This window comes from Nothobranchius furzeri, chromosome 13 (genome assembly GCF_043380555.1).
Source record: "Nothobranchius furzeri strain GRZ-AD chromosome 13, NfurGRZ-RIMD1, whole genome shotgun sequence".
In the NCBI taxonomy this organism is placed as follows: Eukaryota; Metazoa; Chordata; class Actinopteri; order Cyprinodontiformes; family Nothobranchiidae; genus Nothobranchius; species Nothobranchius furzeri.
Genome location: NC_091753.1, coordinates 12,278,418 through 12,304,324, shown reverse-complemented (window position 1 = coordinate 12,304,324; position 25,907 = coordinate 12,278,418).

Sequence of the window (25,907 nt, the reverse complement as noted above, 5' to 3'; positions counted from 1 at the left end):
AAGATGCGCCCCGAGGAGCGTCTTGCCACATGTAAACAATGGGTCTGACTGAGGGCCTCCAGGAGAGAAGCACAAGCAAGACGCGCCCCGAGGAGCGTCTTGCCACATGTCAACAATGGGTCTGACTGAGGGCCTCCAGGAGAGAGGCCCAAGCAAGACGCACCCCGAGGAGCGTCTTGACACATGTCAACACTGGGGATGACAGAGGGCCTCCAGGAGAGAGGCCCAAGCAAGATGCGCCCCAAGGAGCGTCTTGCCTTATGTCAGCACTCGGTCTGACTGAGCGCCTCCAGGAGAGAGGCCCAAGCAAGACGCGCCCCGAGGAGAGCCTTGCCACATGTCAACAATGGGTCTGACTGAGGGCCTCCAGGAGAGAAGCCCAAGCAAGACGCGCCCCGAGGAGCGTCTTGCCACATGTCAACAATGGGTCTGACTGAGGGCCTCCAAGAGAGAAGCCTAAGCAAGACGCACCCCGAGGAGCGTCTTGCACCATGTCAACACTGGGTCTGACTGAGCACCTCCAGGAGAGAGGCCCAAGCAAGACTCGCCCCGAGGAGCGTCTTGCCACATATCAACAATGGGTCTGACTGAGGGCCTCCATGAGAGAAGCCCAAGCAAGACGCGCCCCGAGGAGCGTCTTGCCACATGTCAGCACTCGGTCTGACTGAGCGCCTCCAGGAGAGAGGCCCAAGCAAGACGCGCCCCGAGGAGCGTCTTGCCACATATCAACAATGGGTCTGACTGAGGGCCTCCATGAGAGAAGCCCAAGCAAGACGCGCCCCGAGGAGCGTCTTGTCACGTGTCAACACTGGGTCTGACTGAGCGTCTCCAGGAGAGAGGCCCAAGCAAGACGCGCCCCGAGGAGCGTCTTGCCACATGTCACCACTCGGTCTGACTGAGTGCCTCCAGGAGAGAGGCCCAAGCAAGACGCGCCCCGAGGAGCGTCTTGCCACATGTCAACAATGAGTCTGACTGAGGGCCTCCAGGAGAGAAGCCCAAGCAAGACGCGTCCCGAGGAGTGTCTTGCCACATGTCAGCACTCGGTCTGAATGAGCGCCTCCAGGAGAGAGGCCCAAGCAAGACGCGCCCCTAGGAGCGTCTTGCCACATATCAACAATGGGTCTGACTGAGGGCCTCCATGAGAGAAGCCCAAGCAAGACGCGCCCCGAGGAGCGTCTTGTCACGTGTCAACACTGGGTCTGACTGAGCGTCTCCAGGAGAGAGGCCCAAGCAAGACGCGCCCTGAGGACCTTCTTGCCACATGTCACCACTGGGTCTGACTGAGCGCCTCCAGGACAGAGGCCCAAGCAAGACGCGCCCCGAGGAGCGTCTTGCCACATGTCAACAATGAGTCTGACTGAGGGCCTCCAGGAGAGAAGCCCAAGCAAGACGCGCCCCGAGGAGCGTCTTGACACATGTCAACACTGGGGCTGACAGAGGGCCTCCAGGAGAGAGGCCCAAGCAAGATGCGCCCCGAGGAGCGTCTTGCCATATGTAAACAATGGGTCTGACTGAGGGCCTCCAGGAGAGAAGCACAAGCAAGACGCGCCCCGAGGAGCGTCTTGCCACATGTCAACAATGGGTCTGACTGAGGGCCTCCAGGAGAGAACCACAAGCAAGACGCGCCCCGAGGAGCGTCTTGCCACATGTCAACAATGGGTCTGACTGAGGGCCTCCATGAGAGAAGCCCAAGCAAGACGCGCCCCGAGGAGCGTCTTGTCACGTGTCAACACTGGGTCTGACTGAGCATCTCCAGGAGAGAGGCTCAAGCAAGACGCGCCCCGAAGAGCGTCTTGCCACATGTCACCACTGGGTCTGACTGAGCGCCTCCAGGAGAGAGGCCCAAGCAAGACGCGCCCCGAGGAGCGTCTTGCCACATGTAAGCACTGGGTCTGACTGAGCGCCTCCAGGAGAGAGGCCCAAGCAAGACGCGCCCCGAGGAGCGTCTTGCCACATGTCAACAATGGGTCTGACTGAGGGCCTCCAGGAGAGAAGCCCAAGCAAGATGCGCCCAAAGGAGCGTCTTGCCACATGTAAACAATGGGTCTGACTCAGGGCCTCCAGGAGAGAAGCCCAAGCAAGACGCGCCCCGAGCAGCGTCTTGCCACATGTCAGCACTCGGTCTGACTGAGCGCCTCCAGGAGAGAGGCCCGAGCAAGACGCGCCCCGAGGAGCGTCTTGCCACATATCAACAATGGGTCTGACTGAGGGCCTCCATGAGAGAAGCCCAAGCAAGACTCGCCCCGAGGAGCGTCTTGCCACATGTCACCACTGGGTCTGACTGAGCGCCTCCAGGAGAGAGGCCCAAGCAATACGCGCCCCGAGGAGCGTCTTGCCACGTGTCAACACTGGGTCTGACTGAGCGCCTCCAGGAGAGAGGCCCCAGCAAGACGCGCCCCGAGGAGCGTCTTGACACATGTCAACACTGGGGCTGACTGAGCGCCTCCAGGAGAGAGGCCCCAGCAAGACGCGCCCCGAGGAGCGTCTTGACACATGTCAACACTGGGGCTGACAGAGGGCCTCCAGGAGAGAGGCCCAAGCAAGATGCGCCCCGAGGAGCGTCTTGCCACATGTAAACAATGGGTCTGACTGAGGGCCTCCAGGAGAGAAGCACAAGCAAGACGTGCCCCGAGGAGCGTCTTGCCACATGTCAACAATGGGTCTGACTGAGGGCCTCCAGGAGAGAAGCCCAAGCAAGACGCGCCCCGAGGAGCGTCTTGCCACATGTCAGCACTCGGTCTGACTGAGCGCCTCCAGGAGAGAGGCCCAAGCAAGACGCACCCCGAGGAGCGTCTTGACACATGTCAACACTGGGGATGACGGAGGGCCTCCAGGAGAGAGGCCCAAGCAAGATGCGCCCCAAGGAGCGTCTTGCCTTATGTCAGCACTCGGTCTGACTGAGCGCCTCCAGGAGAGAGGCCCAAGCAAGACGCGCCCCGAGGAGAGCCTTGCCACATGTCAACAATGGGTCTGACTGAGGGCCTCCAGGAGAGAAGCCCAAGCAAGACGCGCCCCGAGGAGCGTCTTGCACCATGTCAACACTGGGTCTGACTGAGCATCTCCAGGAGAGAGGCCCAAGCAAGACTCGCCCCGAGGAGCGTCTTGCCACATATCAACAATGGGTCTGACTGAGGGCCTCCATGAGAGAAGCCCAAGCAAGACGCGCCCCGAGGAGCGTCTTGCCACATGTCAGCACTCGGTCTGACTGAGCGCCTCCAGGAGAGAGGCCCAAGCAAGACGCGCCCCGAGGAGCGTCTTGCCACATATCAACAATGGGTCTGACTGAGGGCCTCCATGAGAGAAGCCCAAGCAAGACGCGCCCCGAGGAGCGTCTTGTCACGTGTCAACACTGGGTCTGACTGAGCGTCTCCAGGAGAGAGGCCCAAGCAAGACGCGCCCCGAGGAGCGTCTTGCCACATGTCACCACTCGGTCTGACTGAGTGCCTCCAGGAGAGAGGCACAAGCAAGACGCGCCCCGAGGAGCGTCTTGCCACATGTCAACAATGAGTCTGACTGAGGGCCTCCAGGAGAGAAGCCCAAGCAAGACGCGTCCCGAGGAGTGTCTTGCCACATGTCAGCACTCGGTCTGAATGAGCGCCTCCAGGAGAGAGGCCAAAGCAAGACGCGCCCCGAGGAGCGTCTTGCCACATATCAACAATGGGTCTGACTGAGGGCCTCCATGAGAGAAGCCCAAGCAAGACGCGCCCCGAGGAGCGTCTTGTCACGTGTCAACACTGGGTCTGACTGAGCGTCTCCAGGAGAGAGGCCCAAGCAAGACGCGCCCTGAGGACCTTCTTGCCACATGTCACCACTGGGTCTGACTGAGCGCCTCCAGGAGAGAGGCCCAAGCAAGACGCGCCCCGAGGAGCGTCTTGCCACATGTCAACAATGAGTCTGACGAAGGGCCTCCAGGAGAGAAGCCCAAGCAAGACGCGTCCCGAGGAGTGTCTTGCCACATGTCAGCACTCTGCCTGACTGAGCGCCTCCAGGAGAGAGGCCCAAGCAAGACGCGCCCCGAGGAGCGTCTTGCCACATATCAACAATGGGTCTGACTGAGGGCCTCCATGAGAGAAGCCCAAGCAAGACGCGCCCCGAGGAGCGTCTTGTCACGTGTCAACACTGGGTCTGACTGAGCGTCTCCAGGAGAGAGGCCCAAGCAAGACGCGCCCCGAGGAGCGTCTTGCCACATGTAAGCACTGGGTCTGACTGAGCGCCTCCAGGAGAGAGGCCCAAGCAAGACGCGCCCCGAGGAGCGTCTTGCCACATATCAACAATGGGTCTGACTGAGGGCCTCCATGAGAGAAGCCCAAGCAAGACGCGCCCCGAGGAGCGTCTTGTCACGTGTCAACACTGGGTCTGACTGAGCGTCTCCAGGAGAGAGGTCCAAGCAAGACGCGCCCCGAGGAGCGTCTTGCCACATGTCACCACTCGGTCTGACTGAGTGCCTCCAGGAGAGAGGCCCAAGCAAGACGCGCCGCGAGGAGCGTCTTGCCACATGTCAACAATGAGTCTGACTGAGGGCCTCCAGGAGAGAAGCCCAAGCAAGACGCGTCCCGAGGAGTGTCTTGCCACATGTCAGCACTCGGTCTGAATGAGCGCCTCCAGGAGAGAGGCCAAAGCAAGACGCGCCCCGAGGAGCGTCTTGCCACATATCAACAATGGGTCTGACTGAGGGCCTCCATGAGAGAAGCCCAAGCAAGACGCGCCCCGAGGAAAGTCTTGTCACGTGTCAACACTGGGTCTGACTGAGCGTCTCCAGGAGAGAGGCCCAAGCAAGACGCGCCCCGAGGAGCGTCTTGCCACATGTCACCACTCGGTCTGACTGAGTGCCTCCAGGAGAGAGGCCCAAGCAAGACGCGCCCCGAGGAGCGTCTTGCCACATGTCAACAATGAGTCTGACTGAGGGCCTCCAGGAGAGAAGCCCAAGCAAGACGCGTCCCGAGGAGTGTCTTGCCACATGTCAGCACTCGGTCTGAATGAGCGCCTCCAGGAGAGAGGCCAAAGCAAGACGCGCCCCGAGGAGCGTCTTGCCACATATCAACAATGGGTCTGACTGAGGGCCTCCATGAGAGAAGCCCAAGCAAGACGCGCCCCGAGGAGCGTCTTGTCACGGGTCAACACTGGGTCTGACTGAGCGTCTCCAGGAGAGAGGCCCCAGCAAGACGCGCCCTGAGGACCTTCTTGCCACATGTCACCACTGGGTCTGACTGAGCGCCTCCAGGAGAGAGGCCCAAGCAAGACGCGCCCCGAGGAGCGTCTTGCCACATGTCAACAATGAGTCTGACGAAGGGCCTCCAGGAGAGAAGCCCAAGCAAGACGCGTCCCGAGGAGTGTCTTGCCACATGTCAGCACTCTGCCTGACTGAGCGCCTCCAGGAGAGAGGCCCAAGCAAGACGCGCCCCGAGGAGCGTCTTGCCACATATCAACAATGGGTCTGACTGAGGGCCTCCATGAGAGAAGCCCAAGCAAGACGCGCCCCGAAGAGCGTCTTGTCACGTGTCAACACTGGGTCTGACTGAGCGTCTCCAGGAGAGAGGCCCAAGCAAGACGCGCCCCGAGGAGCGTCTTGCCACATGTCAACAATGGGTCTGACTGAGGGCCTCCAGGAGAGAAGCCCAAGCAAGACGCGTCCCGAGGAGCGTCTTGCCACATGTCAGCACTCGGTCTGACTGAACGCCTCCAGGAGAGAAGCCCCAGCAAGACGCGCCCCGAGGAGCGTCTTGCCACATGTAAGCACTGGGTCTGACTGAGCGCCTCCAGGAGAGAGGCCCAAGCAAGACGCGCCCCGAGGAGCGTCTTGCCACATGTCAACAATGGGTCTGACTGAGGGCCTCCAGGAGAGAAGCCCAAGCAAGATGCGCCCAAAGGAGCGTCTTGCCACATGTAAACAATGGGTCTGATTGAGGGCCTCCAGGAGAGAAGCCCAAGCAAGACGCGCCCCGCGGAGCGTCTTGCCACATGTCAGCACTCGGTCTGACTGAGCGCCTCCAGGAGAGAGGCCCAAGCAAGACGCGCCCCGAGGAGCGTCTTGCCACATATCAACAATGGGTCTGACTGAGGGCCTCCATGAGAGAAGCCCAAGCAAGACGCGCCCCGAGGAGCGTCTTGTCACGTGTCAACACTGGGTCTGACTGAGCGTCTCCAGGAGAGAAGCCCAAGCAAGACGCGCCCCGAGGAGCGTCTTGCCACATGTCACCACTCGGTCTGACTGAGTGCCTCCAGGAGAGAGGCCCAAGCAAGACGCGCCCCGAGGAGCGTCTTGCCACATGTCAACAATGAGTCTGACTGAGGGCCTCCAGGAGAGAAGCCCAAGCAAGACGCGTCCCGAGGAGTGTCTTGCCACATGTCAGCACTCGGTCTGAATGAGCGCCTCCAGGAGAGAGGCCCAAGCAAGACGCGCCCCGAGGAGCGTCTTGCCACATATCAACAATGGGTCTGACTGAGGGCCTCCATGAGAGAAGCCCAAGCAAGACGCGCCCCGAGGAGCGTCTTGTCACGTGTCAACACTGGGTCTGACTGAGCGTCTCCAGGAGAGAGGCCCAAGCAAGACGCGCCCTGAGGACCTTCTTGCCACATGTCACCACTGGGTCTGACTGAGCGCCTCCAGGACAGAGGCCCAAGCAAGACGCGCCCCGAGGAGCGTCTTGCCACATGTCAACAATGAGTCTGACTGAGGGCCTCCAGGAGAGAAGCCCAAGCAAGACGCGTCCCGAGGAGTGTCTTGCCACATGTCAGCACTCGGTCTGAATGAGCGCCTCCAGGAGAGAGGCCAAAGCAAGACGCGCCCCGAAGAGCGTCTTGCCACATATCAACAATGGGTCTGACTGAGGGCCTCCATGAGAGAAGCCCAAGCAAGACGCGCCCCGAGGAGCGTCTTGTCACGTGTCAACACTGGGTCTGACTGAGCGTCTCCAGGAGAGAGGCCCAAGCAAGACGCGCCCTGAGGACCTTCTTGCCACATGTCACCACTGGGTCTGACTGAGCGCCTCCAGGAGAGAGGCCCAAGCAAGACGCGCCCCGAGGAGCGTCTTGCCACATGTCAACAATGAGTCTGACGAAGGGCCTCCAGGAGAGAAGCCCAAGCAAGACGCGTCCCGAGGAGTGTCTTGCCACATGTCAGCACTCTGCCTGACTGAGCGCCTCCAGGAGAGAGGCCCAAGCAAGACGCGCCCCGAGGAGCGTCTTGCCACATATCAACAATGGGTCTGACTGAGGGCCTCCATGAGAGAAGCCCAAGCAAGACGCGCCCCGAGGAGCGTCTTGTCACGTGTCAACACTGGGTCTGACTGAGCGTCTCCAGGAGAGAGGCCCAAGCAAGACGCGCCCCGAGGAGCGTCTTGCCACATGTCAACAATGGGTCTGACTGAGGGCCTCCAGGAGAGAAGCCCAAGCAAGACGCGTCCCGAGGAGCGTCTTGCCACATGTCAGCACTCGGTCTGACTGAACGCCTCCAGGAGAGAAGCCCCAGCAAGACGCGCCCCGAGGAGCGTCTTGCCACATGTAAGCACTGGGTCTGACTGAGCGCCTCCAGGAGAGAGGCCCAAGCAAGACGCGCCACGAGGAGCGTCTTGCCACATATCAACAATGGGTCTGACTGAGGGCCTCCATGAGAGAAGCCCAAGCAAGACGCGCCCCGAGGAGCGTCTTGTCACGTGTTAACACTGGGTCTGACTGAGTGCCTCCAGGAGAGAGGCCCAAGCAAGACGCGCCCCGAGGAGCGTCTTGCCACATGTCAACAATGAGTCTGACTGAGGGCCTCCAGGAGAGAAGCCCAAGCAAGACGCGTCCCGAGGAGTGTCTTGCCACATGTCAGCACTCGGTCTGAATGAGCGCCTCCAGGAGAGAGGCCAAAGCAAGACGCGCCCCGAGGAGCGTCTTGCCACATATCAACAATGGGTCTGACTGAGGGCCTCCATGAGAGAAGCCCAAGCAAGACGCGCCCCGAGGAAAGTCTTGTCACGTGTCAACACTGGGTCTGACTGAGCGTCTCCAGGAGAGAGGCCCAAGCAAGACGCGCCCCGAGGAGCGTCTTGCCACATGTCACCACTCGGTCTGACTGAGTGCCTCCAGGAGAGAGGCCCAAGCAAGACGCGCCCCGAGGAGCGTCTTGCCACATGTCAACAATGAGTCTGACTGAGGGCCTCCAGGAGAGAAGCCCAAGCAAGACGCGTCCCGAGGAGTGTCTTGCCACATGTCAGCACTCGGTCTGAATGAGCGCCTCCAGGAGAGAGGCCAAAGCAAGACGCGCCCCGAGGAGCGTCTTGCCACATATCAACAATGGGTCTGACTGAGGGCCTCCATGAGAGAAGCCCAATTAAGACGCGCCCCGAGGAGCGTCTTGTCACGTGTCAACACTGGGTCTGACTGAGCGTCTCCAGGAGAGAGGCCCAAGCAAGACGCGCCCTGAGGACCTTCTTGCCACATGTCACCACTGGGTCTGACTGAGCGCCTCCAGGAGAGAGGCCCAAGCAAGACGCGCCCCGAGGAGCGTCTTGCCACATGTCAACAATGAGTCTGACGAAGGGCCTCCAGGAGAGAAGCCCAAGCAAGACGCGTCCCGAGGAGTGTCTTGCCACATGTCAGCACTCTGCCTGACTGAGCGCCTCCAGGAGAGAGGCCCAAGCAAGACGCGCCCCGAGGAGCGTCTTGCCACATATCAACAATGGGTCTGACTGAGGGCCTCCATGAGAGAAGCCCAAGCAAGACGCGCCCCGAGGAGCGTCTTGTCACGTGTCAACACTGGGTCTGACTGAGCGTCTCCAGGAGAGAGGCCCAAGCAAGACGCGCCCCGAGGAGCGTCTTGCCACATGTCAACAATGGGTCTGACTGAGGGCCTCCAGGAGAGAAGCCCAAGCAAGACGCGTCCCGAGGAGCGTCTTGCCACATGTCAGCACTCGGTCTGACTGAACGCCTCCAGGAGAGAAGCCCCAGCAAGACGCGCCCCGAGGAGCGTCTTGCCACATGTAAGCACTGGGTCTGACTGAGCGCCTCCAGGAGAGAGGCCCAAGCAAGACGCGCCCCGAGGAGCGTCTTGCCACATGTCAACAATGGGTCTGACTGAGGGCCTCCAGGAGAGAAGCCCAAGCAAGATGCGCCCAAAGGAGCGTCTTGCCACATGTAAACAATGGGTCTGACTGAGGGCCTCCAGGAGAGAAGCCCAAGCAAGACGCGCCCCGAGGAGCGTCTTGCCACATGTCAGCACTCGGTCTGACTGAGCGCCTCCAGGAGAGAGGCCCAAGCAAGACGCGCCCCGAGGAGCGTCTTGCCACATATCAACAATGGGTCTGACTGAGGGCCTCCATGAAAGAAGCCCAAGCAAGACGCGCCCCGAGGAGCGTCTTGTCACGTGTCAACACTGGGTCTGACTGAGCGTCTCCAGGAGAGAAGCCCAAGCAAGACGCGCCCCGAGGAGCGTCTTGCCACATGTCACCACTCGGTCTTACTGAGTGCCTCCAGGAGAGAGGCCCAAGCAAGACGCGCCCCGAGGAGCGTCTTGCCACTTGTCAACAATGAGTCTGACTGAGGGCCTCCAGGAGAGAAGCCCAAGCAAGACGCGTCCCGAGGAGTGACTTGCCACATGTCAGCACTCGGTCTGAATGAGCGCCACCAGGAGAGAGGCCCAAGCAAGACGCGCCCCGAGGAGCGTCTTGCCACATATCAACAATGGGTCTGACTGAGGGCCTCCATGAGAGAAGCCCAAGCAAGACGCGCCCCGAGGAGCGTCTTGTCACGTGTCAACACTGGGTCTGACTGAGCGTCTCCAGGAGAGAGGCCCAAGCAAGACGCGCCCTGAGGACCTTCTTGCCACATGTCACCACTGGGTCTGACTGAGCGCCTCCAGGACAGAGGCCCAAGCAAGATGCGCCCCGAGGAGCGTCTTGCCACATGTCAACAATGAGTCTGACTGAGGGCCTCCAGGAGAGAAGCCCAAGCAAGACGCGCCCCGAGGAGCGTCTTGACACATGTCAACACTGGGGCTGACAGAGGGCCTCCAGGAGAGAGGCCCAAGCAAGATGCGCCCCGAGGAGCGTCTTGCCATATGTAAACAATGGGTCTGACTGAGGGCCTCCAGGAGAGAAGCACAAGCAAGACGCGCCCCGAGGAGCGTCTTGCCACATGTCAACAATGGGTCTGACTGAGGGCCTCCAGGAGAGAAGCACAAGCAAGACGCGCCCCGAGGAGCGTCTTGCCACATGGCAACAATGGGTCTGACTGAGGGCCTCCATGAGAGAAGCCCAAGCAAGACGCGCCCCGAGGAGCGTCTTGTCACGTGTCAACACTGGGTCTGACTGAGCATCTCCAGGAGAGAGGCTCAAGCAAGACGCGCCCCGAAGAGCGTCTTGCCACATGTCACCACTGGGTCTGACTGAGCGCCTCCAGGAGAGAGGCCCAAGTAAGACGCGCCCCGAGGAGCGTCTTGCCACATGTAAGCACTGGGTCTGACTGAGCGCCTCCAGGAGAGAGGCCCAAGCAAGACGCGCCCCGAGGAGCGTCTTGCCACATGTCAACAATGGGTCTGACTGAGGGCCTCCAGGAGAGAAGCCCAAGCAAGATGCGCCCAAAGGAGCGTCTTGCCACATGTAAACAATGGGTCTGACTCAGGGCCTCCAGGAGAGAAGCCCAAGCAAGACGCGCCCCGAGCAGCGTCTTGCCACATGTCAGCACTCGGTCTGACTGGGCGCCTCCAGGAGAGAGGCCCAAGCAAGACGCGCCCCGAGGAGCGTCTTGCCACATATCAACAATGGGTCTGACTGAGGGCCTCCATGAGAGAAGCCCAAGCAAGACTCGCCCCGAGGAGCGTCTTGCCACATGTCACCACTGGGTCTGACTGAGCGCCTCCAGGAGAGAGGCCCAAGCAATACGCGCCCCGAGGAGCGTCTTGCCACGTGTCAACACTGGGTCTGACTGAGCGTCTCCAGGAGAGAGGCCCAAGCAAGACGCGCCCCGAGGAGCGTCTTGCCACATGTCAACAATGGGTCTGACTGAGGGCCTCCAGGAGAGAAGCCCAAGCAAGACGCGTCCCGAGGAGCGTCTTGCCACATGTCAGCACTCGGTCTGACTGAACGCCTCCAGGAGAAAAGCCCCAGCAAGACGCGCCCCGAGGAGCGTCTTGCCACATGTAAGCACTGGGTCTGACTGAGCGCCTCCAGGAGAGAGGCCCAAGCAAGACGCGCCCCGAGGAGCGTCTTGCCACATGTCAACAATGGGTCTGACTGAGGGCCTCCAGGAGAGAAGCCCAAGCAAGATGCGCCCAAAGGAGCGTCTTGCCACATGTAAACAATGGGTCTGACTGAGGGCCTCCAGGAGAGAAGCCCAAGCAAGACGCGCCCCGAGGAGCGTCTTGCCACATGTCAGCACTCGGTCTGACTGAGCGCCTCCAGGAGAGAGGCCCAAGCAAGACGCGCCCCGAGGAGCGTCTTGCCACATATCAACAATGGGTCTGACTGAGGGTCTCCATGAGAGAAGCCCAAGCAAGACGCGCCCCGAGGAGCGTCTTGTCACGTGTCAACACTGGGTCTGACTGAGCGTCTCCAGGAGAGAAGCCCAAGCAAGACGCGCCCCGAGGAGCGTCTTGCCACATGTCACCACTCGGTCTGACTGAGTGCCTCCAGGAGAGAGGCCCAAGCAAGACGCGCCCCGAGGAGCGTCTTGCCACATGTCAACAATGAGTCTGACTGAGGGCCTCCAGGAGAGAAGCCCAAGCAAGACGCGTCCCGAGGAGTGTCTTGCCACATGTCAGCACTCGGTCTGAATGAGCGCCTCCAGGAGAGAGGCCCAAGCAAGACGCGTCCCGAGGAGTGTCTTGCCACATGTCAGCACTCGGTCTGAATGAGCGCCTCCAGGAGAGAAGCCCAAGCAAGACGCGCCCCGAGGAGCGTCTTGCCACATATCAACAATGGGTCTGACTGAGGGCCTCCATGAGAGAAGCCCAAGCAAGACGCGCCCCGAGGAGCGTCTTGTCACGTGTCAACACTGGGTCTGACTGAGCGTCTCCAGGAGAGAGGCCCAAGCAAGACGCGCCCTGAGGACCTTCTTGCCACATGTCACCACTGGGTCTGACTGAGCGCCTCCAGGAGAGAGGCCCAAGCAAGACGCGCCCCGAGGAGCGTCTTGCCACATGTCAACAATGAGTCTGACGAAGGGCCTCCAGGAGAGAAGCCCAAGCAAGACGCGTCCCGAGGAGTGTCTTGCCACATGTCAGCACTCTGCCTGACTGAGCGCCTCCAGGAGAGAGGCCCAAGCAAGACGCGCCCCGAGGAGCGTCTTGCCACATATCAACAATGGGTCTGACTGAGGGCCTCCATGAGAGAAGCCCAAGCAAGACGCGCCCCGAGGAGCGTCTTGTCACGTGTCAACACTGGGTCTGACTGAGCGTCTCCAGGAGAGAGGCCCAAGCAAGACGCGCCCCGAGGAGCGTCTTGCCACATGTCAACAATGGGTCTGACTGAGGGCCTCCAGGAGAGAAGCCCAAGCAAGACGCGTCCCGAGGAGCGTCTTGCCACATGTCAGCACTCGGTCTGACTGAACGCCTCCAGGAGAGAAGCCCCAGCAAGACGCGCCCCGAGGAGCGTCTTGCCACATGTAAGCACTGGGTCTGACTGAGCGCCTCCAGGAGAGAGGCCCAAGCAAGACGCGCCACGAGGAGCGTCTTGCCACATATCAACAATGGGTCTGACTGAGGGCCTCCATGAGAGAAGCCCAAGCAAGACGCGCCCCGAGGAGCGTCTTGTCACGTGTCAACACTGGGTCTGACTGAGCGTCTCCAGGAGAGAGGTCCAAGCAAGACGCGCCCCGAGGAGCGTCTTGCCACATGTCAACACTCGGTCTGACTGAGTGCCTCCAGGAGAGAGGCCCAAGCAAGACGCGCCCCGAGGAGCGTCTTGCCACATGTCAACAATGAGTCTGACTGAGGGCCTCCAGGAGAGAAGCCCAAGCAAGACGCGTCCCGAGGAGTGTCTTGCCACATGTCAGCACTCGGTCTGAATGAGCGCCTCCAGGAGAGAGGCCAAAGCAAGACGCGCCCCGAGGAGCGTCTTGCCACATATCAACAATGGGTCTGACTGAGGGCCTCCATGAGAGAAGCCCAAGCAAGACGCGCCCCGAGGAAAGTCTTGTCACGTGTCAACACTGGGTCTGACTGAGCGTCTCCAGGAGAGAGGCCCAAGCAAGACGCGCCCCGAGGAGCGTCTTGCCACATGTCACCACTCGGTCTGACTGAGTGCCTCCAGGAGAGAGGCCCAAGCAAGACACGCCCCGAGGAGCGTCTTGCCACATGTCAACAATGAGTCTGACTGAGGGCCTCCAGGACGGAAGCCCAAGCAAGACGCGTCCCGAGGAGTGTCTTGCCACATGTCAGCACTCGGTCTGAATGAGCGCCTCCAGGAGAGAGGCCAAAGCAAGACGCGCCCCGAGGAGCGTCTTGCCACATATCAACAATGGGTCTGACTGAGGGCCTCCATGAGAGAAGCCCAAGCAAGACGCGCCCCGAGGAGCGTCTTGTCACGTGTCAACACTGGGTCTGACTGAGCGTCTCCAGGAGAGAGGCCCAAGCAAGACGCGCCCTGAGGACCTTCTTGCCACATGTCACCACTGGGTCTGACTGAGCGCCTCCAGGAGAGAGGCCCAAGCAAGACGCGCCCCGAGGAGCGTCTTGCCACATGTCAACAATGAGTCTGACGAAGGGCCTCCAGGAGAGAAGCCCAAGCAAGACGCGTCCCGAGGAGTGTCTTGCCACATGTCAGCACTCTGCCTGACTGAGCGCCTCCAGGAGAGAGGCCCAAGCAAGACGCGCCCCGAGGAGCGTCTTGCCACATATCAACAATGGGTCTGACTGAGGGCCTCCATGAGAGAAGCCCAAGCAAGACGCGCCCCGAGGAGCGTCTTGTCACGTGTCAACACTGGGTCTGACTGAGCGTCTCCAGGAGAGAGGCCCAAGCAAGACGCGCCCCGAGGAGCGTCTTGCCACATGTCAACAATGGGTCTGACTGAGGGCCTCCAGGAGAGAAGCCCAAGCAAGACGCGTCCCGAGGAGCGTCTTGCCACATGTCAGCACTCGGTCTGACTGAACGCCTCCAGGAGAGAAGCCCCAGCAAGACGCGCCCCGAGGAGCGTCTTGCCACATGTAAGCACTGGGTCTGACTGAGCGCCTCCAAGAGAGAGGCCCAAGCAAGACGCGCCCCGAGGAGCGTCTTGCCACATGTCAACAATGGGTCTGACTGAGGGCCTCCAGGAGAGAAGCCCAAGCAAGATGCGCCCAAAGGAGCGTCTTGCCACATGTAAACAATGGGTCTGACTGAGGGCCTCCAGGAGAGAAGCCCAAGCAAGACGCGCCCCGAGGAGCGTCTTGCCACATATCAACAATGGGTCTGACTGAGGGCCTCCATGAAAGAAGCCCAAGCAAGACGCGCCCCGAGGAGCGTCTTGTCACGTGTCAACACTGGGTCTGACTGAGCGTCTCCAGGAGAGAGGCCCAAGCAAGACGCGCCCCGAGGAGCGTCTTGCCACATATCAACAATGGGTCTGACTGAGGGCCTCCATGAAAGAAGCCCAAGCAAGACGCGCCCCGAGGAGCGTCTTGTCACGTGTCAACACTGGGTCTGACTGAGCGTCTCCAGGAGAGAAGCCCAAGCAAGACGCGCCCCGAGGAGCGTCTTGCCACATGTCACCACTCGGTCTTACTGAGTGCCTCCAGGAGAGAGGCCCAAGCAAGACGCGCCCCGAGGAGCGTCTTGCCACATGTCAACAATGAGTCTGACTGAGGGCCTCCAGGAGAGAAGCCCAAGCAAGACGCGTCCCGAGGAGTGTCTTGCCACATGTCAGCACTCGGTCTGAATGAGCGCCACCAGGAGAGAGGCCCAAGCAAGACGCGCCCCGAGGAGCGTCTTGCCACATATCAACAATGGGTCTGACTGAGGGCCTCCATGAGAGAAGCCCAAGCAAGACGCGCCCCGAGGAGCGTCTTGTCACGTGTCAACACTGGGTCTGACTGAGCGTCTCCAGGAGAGAGGCCCAAGCAAGACGCGCCCTGAGGACCTTCTTGCCACATGTCACCACTGGGTCTGACTGAGCGCCTCCAGGACAGAGGCCCAAGCAAGACGCGCCCCGAGGAGCGTCTTGCCACATGTCAACAATGAGTCTGACTGAGGGCCTCCAGGAGAGAAGCCCAAGCAAGACGCGCCCCGAGGAGCGTCTTGACACATGTCAACACTGGGGCTGACAGAGGGCCTCCAGGAGAGAGGCCCAAGCAAGATGCGCCCCGAGGAGCGTCTTGCCATATGTAAACAATGGGTCTGACTGAGGGCCTCCAGGAGAGAAGCACAAGCAAGACGCGCCCCGAGGAGCGTCTTGCCACATGTCAACAATGGGTCTGACTGAGGGCCTCCAGGAGAGAAGCACAAGCAAGACGCGCCCCGAGGAGCGTCTTGCCACATGGCAACAATGGGTCTGACTGAGGGCCTCCATGAGAGAAGCCCAAGCAAGACGCGCCCCGAGGAGCGTCTTGTCACGTGTCAACACTGGGTCTGACTGAGCATCTCCAGGAGAGAGGCTCAAGCAAGACGCGCCCCGAAGAGCGTCTTGCCACATGTCACCACTGGGTCTGACTGAGCGCCTCCAGGAGAGAGGCCCAAGCAAGACGCGCCCCGAGGAGCGTCTTGCCACATGTAAGCACTGGGTCTGACTGAGCGCCTCCAGGAGAGAGGCCCAAGCAAGACGCGCCCCGAGGGGCGTCTTGCCACATGTCAACAATGGGTCTGACTGAGGGCCTCCAGGAGAGAAGCCCAAGCAAGATGCGCCCAAAGGAGCGTCTTGCCACATGTAAACAATGGGTCTGACTCAGGGCCTCCAGGAGAGAAGCCCAAGCAAGACGCGCCCCGAGCAGCGTCTTGCCACATGTCAGCACTCGGTCTGACTGAGCGCCTCCAGGAGAGAGGCCCAAGCAAGACGCGCCCCGAGGAGCGTCTTGCCACATATCAACAATGGGTCTGACTGAGGGCCTCCATGAGAGAAGCCCAAGCAAGACTCGCCCCGAGGAGCGTCTTGCCACATGTCACCACTGGGTCTGACTGAGCGCCTCCAGGAGAGAGGCCCAAGCAATACGCGCCCCGAGGAGCGTCTTGCCACGTGTCAACACTGGGTCTGACTGAGCGCCTCCAGGAGAGAGGCCCCAGCAAGACGCGCCCCGAGGAGCGTCTTGACACATGTCAACACTGGGGCTGACTGAGCGCCTCCAGGAGAGAGGCCCCAGCAAGACGCGCCCCGAGGAGCGTCTTGACACATGTCAACACTGGGGCTGACAGAGGGCCTCCAGGAGAGAGGCCCAAGCAAGATGCGCCCCGAGGAGCGTCTTGCCACATGTAAACAATGGGTCTGACTGAGGGCCTCCAGGAGAGAAGCACAAGCAAGACGCGCCCCGAGGAGCATCTTGCCACATGTCAACAATGGGTCTGACTGAGGGCCTCCAGGAGAGAAGCCCAAGCAAGACGCGCCCCGAGGAGCGTCTTGCCACATGTCACCACTCGGTCTGACTGAGTGCCTCCAGGAGAGAGGCCCAAGCAAGACGCGCCCCGAGGAGCGTCTTGCCACATGTCAACAATGAGTCTTACTGAGGGCCTCCAGGAGAGAAGCCCAAGCAAGACGCGTCCCGAGGAGTGTCTTGCCACATGTCAGCACTCGGTCTGAATGAGCGCCTCCAGGAGAGAGGCCAAAGCAAGACGCGCCCCGAGGAGCGTCTTGCCACATATCAACAATGGGTCTGACTGAGGGCCTCCATGAGAGAAGCCCAAGCAAGACGCGCCCCGAGGAAAGTCTTGTCACGTGTCAACACTGGGTCTGACTGAGCGTCTCCAGGAGAGAGGCCCAAGCAAGACGCGCCCCGAGGAGCGTCTTGCCACATGTCACCACTCTGTCTGACTGAGTGCCTCCAGGAGAGAGGCCCAAGCAAGACGCGCCCCGAGGAGCGTCTTGCCACATGTCAACAATGAGTCTGACTGAGGGCCTCCAGGAGAGAAGCCCAAGCAAGACGCGTCCCGAGGAGTGTCTTGCCACATGTCAGCACTCGGTCTGAATGAGCGCCTCCAGGAGAGAGGCCAAAGCAAGACGCGCCCCGAGGAGCGTCTTGCCACATATCAACAATGGGTCTGACTGAGGGCCTCCATGAGAGAAGCCCAAGCAAGACGCGCCCCGAGGAGCGTCTTGTCACGTGTCAACACTGGGTCTGACTGAGCGTCTCCAGGAGAGAGGCCCAAGCAAGACGCGCCCTGAGGACCTTCTTGCCACATGTCACCACTGGGTCTGACTGAGCGCCTCCAGGAGAGAGGCCCAAGCAAGACGCGCCCCGAGGAGCGTCTTGCCACATGTCAACAATGAGTCTGACGAAGGGCCTCCAGGAGAGAAGCCCAAGCAAGACGCGTCCCGAGGAGTGTCTTGCCACATGTCAGCACTCTGCCTGACTGAGCGCCTCCAGGAGAGAGGCCCAAGCAAGACGCGCCGCGAGGAGCGTCTTGCCACATATCAACAATGGGTCTGACTGAGGGCCTCCATGAGAGAAGCCCAAGCAAGACGCGCCCCGAGGAGCGTCTTGTCACGTGTCAACACTGGGTCTGACTGAGCGTCTCCAGGAGAGAGGCCCAAGCAAGACGCGCCCCGAGGAGCGTCTTGCCACATGTCAACAATGGGTCTGACTGAGGGCCTCCAGGAGAGAAGCCCAAGCAAGACGCGTCCCGAGGAGCGTCTTGCCACATGTCAGCACTCGGTCTGACTGAACGCCTCCAGGAGAGAAGCCCCAGCAAGACGCGCCCCGAGGAGCGTCTTGCCACATGTAAGCACTGGGTCTGACTGAGCGCCTCCAGGAGAGAGGCCCAAGCAAGACGCGCCCCGAGGAGCGTCTTGCCACATATCAACAATGGGTCTGACTGAGGGCCTCCATGAGAGAAGCCCAAGCAAGACGCGCCCCGAGGAGCGTCTTGTCACGTGTCAACACTGGGTCTGACTGAGCGTCTCCAGGAGAGAGGTCCAAGCAAGACGCGCCCCGAGGAGCGTCTTGCCACATGTCACCACTCGGTCTGACTGAGTGCCTCCAGGAGAGAGGCCCAAGCAAGACGCGCCCCGAGGAGCGTCTTGCCACATGTCAACAATGAGTCTGACTGAGGGCCTCCAGGAGAGAAGCCCAAGCAAGACGCGTCCCGAGGAGTGTCTTGCCACATGTCAGCACTTGGTCTGAATGAGCGCCTCCAGGAGAGAGGCCAAAGCAAGACGCGCCCCGAGGAGCGTCTTGCCACATATCAACAATGGGTCTGACTGAGGGCCTCCATGAGAGAAGCCCAAGCAAGACGCGCCCCGAGCAGCGTCTTGCCACATGTCAGCACTCGGTCTGACTGAGCGCCTCCAGGAGAGAGGCCCAAGCAAGACGCGCCCCGAGGAGCGTCTTGCCACATATCAACAATGGGTCTGACTGAGGGCCTCCATGAGAGAAGCCCAAGCAAGACTCGCCCCGAGGAGCGTCTTGCCACATGTCACCACTGGGTTTGACTGAGCGCCTCCAGGAGAGAGGCCCAAGCAATACGCGCCCCGAGGAGCGTCTTGCCACGTGTCAACACTGGGTCTGACTGAGCGCCTCCAGGTGAGAGGCCCCAGCAAGACGCGCCCCGAGGAGCGTCTTGACACATGTCAACACTGGGGCTGACTGAGCGCCTCCAGGAGAGAGGCCCCAGCAAGACGCGCCCCGAGGAGCGTCTTGACACATGTCAACACTGGGGCTGACAGAGGGCCTCCAGGAGAGAGGCCCAAGCAAGATGCGCCCCGAGGAGCGTCTTGCCACATGTAAACAATGGGTCTGACTGAGGGCCTCCAGGAGAGAAGCACAAGCAAGACGCGCCCCGAGGAGCATCTTGCCACATGTCAACAATGGGTCTGACTGAGGGCCTCCAGGAGAGAAGCCCAAGCAAGACGCGCCCCGAGGAGCGTCTTGCCACATGTCACCACTCGGTCTGACTGAGTGCCTCCAGGAGAGAGGCCCAAGCAAGACGCGCCCCGAGGAGCGTCTTGCCACATGTCAACAATGAGTCTTACTGAGGGCCTCCAGGAGAGAAGCCCAAGCAAGACGCGTCCCGAGGAGTGTCTTGCCACATGTCAGCACTCGGTCTGAATGAGCGCCTCCAGGAGAGAGGCCAAAGCAAGACGCGCCCCGAGGAGCGTCTTGCCACATATCAACAATGGGTCTGACTGAGGGCCTCCATGAGAGAAGCCCAAGCAAGACGCGCCCCGAGGAAAGTCTTGTCACGTGTCAACACTGGGTCTGACTGAGCGTCTCCAGGAGAGAGGCCCAAGCAAGACGCGCCCCGAGGAGCGTCTTGCCACATGTCACCACTCTGTCTGACTGAGTGCCTCCAGGAGAGAGGCCCAAGCAAGACGCGCCCCGAGGAGCGTCTTGCCACATGTCAACAATGAGTCTGACTGAGGGCCTCCAGGAGAGAAGCCCAAGCAAGACGCGTCCCGAGGAGTGTCTTGCCACATGTCAGCACTCGGTCTGAATGAGCGCCTCCAGGAGAGAGGCCAAAGCAAGACGCGCCCCGAGGAGCGTCTTGCCACATATCAACAATGGGTCTGACTGAGGGCCTCCATGAGAGAAGCCCAAGCAAGACGCGCCCCGAGGAGCGTCTTGTCACGTGTCAACACTGGGTCTGACTGAGCGTCTCCAGGAGAGAGGCCCAAGCAAGACGCGCCCTGAGGACCTTCTTGCCACATGTCACCACTGGGTCTGACTGAGCGCCTCCAGGAGAGAGGCCCAAGCAAGACGCGCCCCGAGGAGCGTCTTGCCACATGTCAACAATGAGTCTGACGAAGGGCCTCCAGGAGAGAAGCCCAAGCAAGACGCGTCCCGAGGAGTGTCTTGCCACATGTCAGCACTCTGCCTGACTGAGCGCCTCCAGGAGAGAGGCCCAAGCAAGACGCGCCCCGAGGAGCGTCTTGCCACATATCAACAATGGGTCTGACTGAGGGCCTCCATGAGAGAAGCCCAAGCAAGACGCGCCCCGAGGAGCGTCTTGTCACGTGTCAACACTGGGTCTGACTGAGCGTCTCCAGGAGAGAGGCCCAAGCAAGACGCGCCCCGAGGAGCGTCTTGCCACATGTCAACAATGGGTCTGACTGAGGGCCTCCAGGAGAGAAGCCCAAGCAAGACGCGTCCCGAGGAGCGTCTTGCCACATGTCAGCACTCGGTCTGACTGAACGCCTCCAGGAGAGAAGCCCCAGCAAGACGCGCCCCGAGGAGCGTCTTGCCACATGTAAGCACTGGGTCTGACTGAGCGCCTCCAGGAGAGAGGCCCAAGCAAGACGCGCCCCGAGGAGCATCTTGCCACATATCAACAATGGGTCTGACTGAGGGCCTCCATGAGAGAAGCCCAAGCAAGACGCGCCCCGAGGAGCGTCTTGTCACGTGTCAACACTGGGTCTGACTGAGCGTCTCCAGGAGAGAGGTCCAAGCAAGACGCGCCCCGAGGAGCGTCTTGCCACATGTCACCACTCGGTCTGACTGAGTGCCTCCAGGAGAGAGGCCCAAGCAAGACGCGCCCCGAGGAGCGTCTTGCCACATGTCAACAATGAGTCTGACTGAGGGCCTCCAGGAGAGAAGCCCAAGCAAGACGCGTCCCGAGGAGTGTCTTGCCACATGTCAGCACTCGGTCTGAATGAGCGCCTCCAGGAGAGAGGCCAAAGCAAGACGCGCCCCGAGGAGCGTCTTGCCACATATCAACAATGGGTCTGACTGAGGGCCTCCATGAGAGAAGCCCAAGCAAGACGCGCCCCGAGGAAAGTCTTGTCACGTGTCAACACTGGGTCTGACTGAGCGTCTCCAGGAGAGAGGCCCAAGCAAGACGCGCCCCGAGGAGCGTCTTGCCACATGTCACCACTCGGTCTGACTGAGTGCCTCCAGGAGAGAGGCCCAAGCAAGACGCGCCCCGAGGAGCGTCTTGCCACATGTCAACAATGAGTCTGACTGAGGGCCTCCAGGAGAGAAGCCCAAGCAAGACGCGTCCCGAGGAGTGTCTTGCCACATGTCAGCACTCGGTCTGAATGAGCGCCTCCAGGAGAGAGGCCAAAGCAAGACGCGCCCCGAGGAGCGTCTTGCCACATATCAACAATGGGTCTGACTGAGGGCCTCCATGAGAGAAGCCCAAGCAAGACGCGCCCCGAGGAGCGTCTTGTCACGTGTCAACACTGGGTCTGACTGAGCGTCTCCAGGAGAGAGGCCCAAGCAAGACGCGCCCTGAGGACCTTCTTGCCACATGTCACCACTGGGTCTGACTGAGCGCCTCCAGGAGAGAGGCCCAAGCAAGACGCGCCCCGAGGAGCGTCTTGCCACATGTCAACAATGAGTCTGACGAAGGGCCTCCAGGAGAGAAGCCCAAGCAAGACGCGTCCCGAGGAGTGTCTTGCCACATTTCAGCACTCTGCCTGACTGAGCGCCTCCAGGAGAGAGGCCCAAGCAAGACGCGCCCCGAGGAGCGTCTTGCCACATATCAACAATGGGTCTGACTGAGGGCCTCCATGAGAGAAGCCCAAGCAAGACGCGCCCCGAGGAGCGTCTTGTCACGTGTCAACACTGGGTCTGACTGAGCGTCTCCAGGAGAGAGGCCCAAGCAAGACGCGCCCCGAGGAGCGTCTTGCCACATGTCAACAATGGGTCTGACTGAGGGCCTCCAGGAGAGAAGCCCAAGCAAGACGCGTCCCGAGGAGCGTCTTGCCACATGTCAGCACTCGGTCTGACTGAACGCCTCCAGGAGAGAAGCCCCAGCAAGACGCGCCCCGAGGAGCGTCTTGCCACATGTAAGCACTGGGTCTGACTGAGCGCCTCCAGGAGAGAGGCCCAAGCAAGACGCGCCCCGAGGAGCGTCTTGCCACATGTCAACAATGGGTCTGACTGAGGGCCTCCAGGAGAGAAGCCCAAGCAAGATGCGCCCAAAGGAGCGTCTTGCCACATGTAAACAATGGGTCTGACTGAGGGCCTCCAGGAGAGAAGCCCAAGCAAGACGCGCCCCGAGGAGCGTCTTGCCACATGTCAGCACTCGGTCTGACTGAGCGCCTCCAGGAGAGAGGCCCAAGCAAGATGCGCCCCGAGGAGCGTCTTGCCACATATCAACAATGGGTCTGACTGAGGGCCTCCATGAGAGAAGCCCAAGCAAGACGCGCCCCGGGGAGCGTCTTGTCACGTGTCAACACTGGGTCTGACTGAGCGTCTCCAGGAGAGAAGCCCAAGCAAGACGCGCCCCGAGGAGCGTCTTGCCACATGTCACCACTCGGTCTGACTGAGTGCCTCCAGGAGAGAGGCCCAAGCAAGACGCGCCCCGAGGAGCGTCTTGCCACATGTCAACAATGAGTCTGACTGAGGGCCTCCAGGAGAGAAGCCCAAGCAAGACGCATCCCGAGGAGTGTCTTGCCACATGTCAGCACTCGGTCTGAATGAGCGCCTCCAGGAGAGAGGCCCAAGCAAGACGCGCCCCGAGGAGCGTCTTGCCACATATCAACAATGGGTCTGACTGAGGGCCTCCATGAGAGAAGCCCAAGCAAGACGCGCCCCGAGGAGCGTCTTGTCACGTGTCAACACTGGGTCTGACTGAGCGTCTCCAGGAGAGAGGCCCAAGCAAGACGCGCCCTGAGGACCTTCTTGCCACATGTCACCACTGGGTCTGACTGAGCGCCTCCAGGACAGAGGCCCAAGCAAGACGCGCCCCGAGGAGCGTCTTGCCACATGTCAACAATGAGTCTGACTGAGGGCCTCCAGGAGAGAAGCCCAAGCAAGACGCGCCCCGAGGAGCGTCTTGACACATGTCAACACTGGGGCTGACAGAGGGCCTCCAGGAGAGAGGCCCAAGCAAGATGCGCCCCGAGGAGCGTCTTGCCATATGTAAACAATGGGTCTGACTGAGGGCCTCCAGGAGAGAAGCACAAGCAAGACGCGCCCCGAGGAGCGTCTTGCCACATGTCAACAATGGGTCTGACTGAGGGCCTCCAGGAGAGAAGCACAAGCAAGACGCGCCCCGAGGAGCGTCTTGCCACATGGCAACAATGGGTCTGACTGAGGGCCTCCATGAGAGAAGCCCAAGCAAGACGCGCCCCGAGGAGCGTCTTGTCACGTGTCAACACTGGGTCTGACTGAGCATCTCCAGGAGAGAGGCTCAAGCAAGACGCGCCCCGAAGAGCGTCTTGCCACATGTCACCACTGGGTCTGACTGAGCGCCTCCAGGAGAGAGGCCCAAGCAAGACGCGCCCCGAGGAGCGTCTTGCCACATGTAAGCACTGGGTCTGACTGAGCGCCTCCAGGAGAGAGGCCCAAGCAAGACGCGCCCCGAGGAGCGTCTTGCCACATGTCAACAATGGGTCTGACTGAGGGCCTCCAGGAGAGAAGCCCAAGCAAGATGCGCCCAAAGGAGCGTCTTGCCACATGTCAACAATGAGTCTGACTGAGGGCCTCCAGGAGAGAAGCCCAAGCAAGACGCGCCCCGAGGAGCGTCTTGACACATGTCAACACTGGGGCTGACAGAGGGCCTCCAGGAGAGAGGCCCAAGCAAGATGCGCCCCGAGGAGCGTCTTGCCATATGTAAACAATGGGTCTGACTGAGGGCCTCCAGGAGAGAAGCACAAGCAAGACGCGCCCCGAGGAGCGTCTTGCCACATGTCAACAATGGGTCTGACTGAGGGCCTCCAGGAGAGAAGCACAAGCAAGACGCGCCCCGAGGAGCGTCTTGCCACATGGCAACAATGGGTCTGACTGAGGGCCTCCATGAGAGAAGCCCAAGCAAGACGCGCCCCGAGGAGCGTCTTGTCACGTGTCAACACTGGGTCTGACTGAGCATCTCCAGGAGAGAGGCTCAAGCAAGACGCGCCCCGAAGAGCGTCTTGCCACATGTCACCACTGGGTCTGACTGAGCGCCTCCAGGAGAGAGGCCCAAGCAAGACGCGCCCCGAGGAGCGTCTTGCCACATGTAAGCACTGGGTCTGACTGAGCGCCTCCAGGAGAGAGGCCCAAGCAAGACGCGCCCCGAGGAGCGTCTTGCCACATGTCAACAATGGGTCTGACTGAGGGCCTCCAGGAGAGAAGCCCAAGCAAGATGCGCCCAAAGGAGCGTCTTGCCACATGTAAACAATGGGTCTGACTCAGGGCCTCCAGGAGAGAAGCCCAAGCAAGACGCGCCCCGAGCAGCGTCTTGCCACATGTCAGCACTCGGTCTGACTGAGCGCCTCCAGGAGAGAGGCCCAAGCAAGACGCGCCCCGAGGAGCGTCTTGCCACATATCAACAATGGGTCTGACTGAGGGCCTCCATGAGAGAAGCCCAAGCAAGACTCGCCCCGAGGAGCGTCTTGCCACATGTCACCACTGGGTCTGACTGAGCGCCTCCAGGAGAGAGGCCCAAGCAATACGCGCCCCGAGGAGCGTCTTGCCACGTGTCAACACTGGGTCTGACTGAGCGCCTCCAGGAGAGAGGCCCCAGCAAGACGCGCCCCGAGGAGCGTCTTGACACATGTCAACACTGGGGCTGACTGAGCGCCTCCAGGAGAGAGGCCCCAGCAAGACGCGCCCCGAGGAGCGTCTTGACACATGTCAACATTGGGGCTGACAGAGGGCCTCCAGGAGAGAGGCCCAAGCAAGATGCGCCCCGAGGAGCGTCTTGCCACATGTAAACAATGGGTCTGACTGAGGGCCTCCAGGAGAGAAGCACAAGCAAGACGCGCCCCGAGGAGCGTCTTGCCACATGTCAACAATGGGTCTGACTGAGGGCCTCCAGGAGAGAAGCCCAAGCAAGACGCGCCCCGAGGAGCGTCTTGCCACATGTCAGCACTCGGTCTGACTGAGCGCCTCCAGGAGAGAGGCCCAAGCAAGACGCACCCCGAGGAGCGTCTTGACACATGTCAACACTGGGGATGACAGAGGGCCTCCAGGAGAGAGGCCCAAGCAAGATGCGCCCCAAGGAGCGTATTGCCTTATGTCAGCACTCGGTCTGACTGAGCGCCTCCAGGAGAGAGGCCCAAGCAAGACGCGCCCCGAGGAGAGCCTTGCCACATGTCAACAATGGGTCTGACTGAGGGCCTCCAGGAGAGAAGCCCAAGCAAGACGCGCCCCGAGGAGCGTCTTGCCACATGTCAACAATGGGTCTGACTCAGGGCCTCCAGGAGAGAAGCCCAAGCAAGACGCGCCCCGAGCAGCGTCTTGCCACATGTCAGCACTCGGTCTGACTGAGCGCCTCCAGGAGAGAGGCCCAAGCAAGACGCGCCCCGAGGAGCGTCTTGCCACATATCAACAATGGGTCTGACTGAGGGCCTCCATGAGAGAAGCCCAAGCAAGACTCGCCCCGAGGAGCGTCTTGCCACATGTCACCACTGGGTATCACTGAGTGCCTCCAGGAGAGAGGCCCAAGCAATACGCGCCCCGAGGAGCGTCTTGCCACGTGTCAACACTGGGTCTGACTGAGCGCCTCCAGGAGAGAGGCCCCAGCAAGACGCGCCCCGAGGAGCGTCTTGACACATGTCAACACTGGGGCTGACTGAGCGCCTCCAGGAGAGAGGCCCCAGCAAGACGCGCCCCGAGGAGCGTCTTGACACATGTCAACACTGGGGCTGACAGAGGGCCTCCAGGAGAGAGGCCCAAGCAAGATGCGCCCCGAGGAGCGTCTTGCCACATGTAAACAATGGGTCTGACTGAGGGCCTCCAGGAGAGAAGCACAAGCAAGACGCGCCCCGAGGAGCGTCTTGCCACATGTCAACAATGGGTCTGACTGAGGGCCTCCAGGAGAGAAGCCCAAGCAAGACGCGCCCCGAGGAGCGTCTTGCCACATGTCAGCACTCGGTCTGACTGAGCGCCTCCAGGAGAGAGGCCCAAGCAAGACGCACCCCGAGGAGCGTCTTGACACATGTCA